Source organism: Salmo salar, chromosome 12, assembly GCF_965601325.2.
Source record: "Salmo salar chromosome 12, fSalSal1, whole genome shotgun sequence".
Classification (NCBI taxonomy): domain Eukaryota; kingdom Metazoa; phylum Chordata; class Actinopteri; order Salmoniformes; family Salmonidae; genus Salmo; species Salmo salar.
Window position 1 is genome coordinate 8,763,940 of NC_138302.1, and position 355 is coordinate 8,764,294.

A 355-nucleotide genomic window follows, 5' to 3' on the forward strand; every position below is an offset into this window, starting at 1 on the left:
GGATATGCCTTTCCAATTTTATAAATGCCGACAGACGATTTGTTAGTTTGTTTGACATAGTGGGGTCTTTTTGTGTCAGTAAAAATGTATAAGTGAGAAATGGCGGTGAAAACTCCTTTATGCGGAAATATTTATATAATAACCATCACATCTTAGTTAACTTGGAGTCACGCGATGATATGTTGTGTGGTCCTCCCACTACGACTTGGGAAACCATGCAGTTTATTAGGCTACAGATGAAATAAGTTATGAACTTCACAGGGTGGTGAAAGTGTACGTGATGAGATTGATGCTCCTTTCCAATACATTTTGAGGGTCTTATTTTGGTGACATGATGACCGATGCTTGGTTGCCA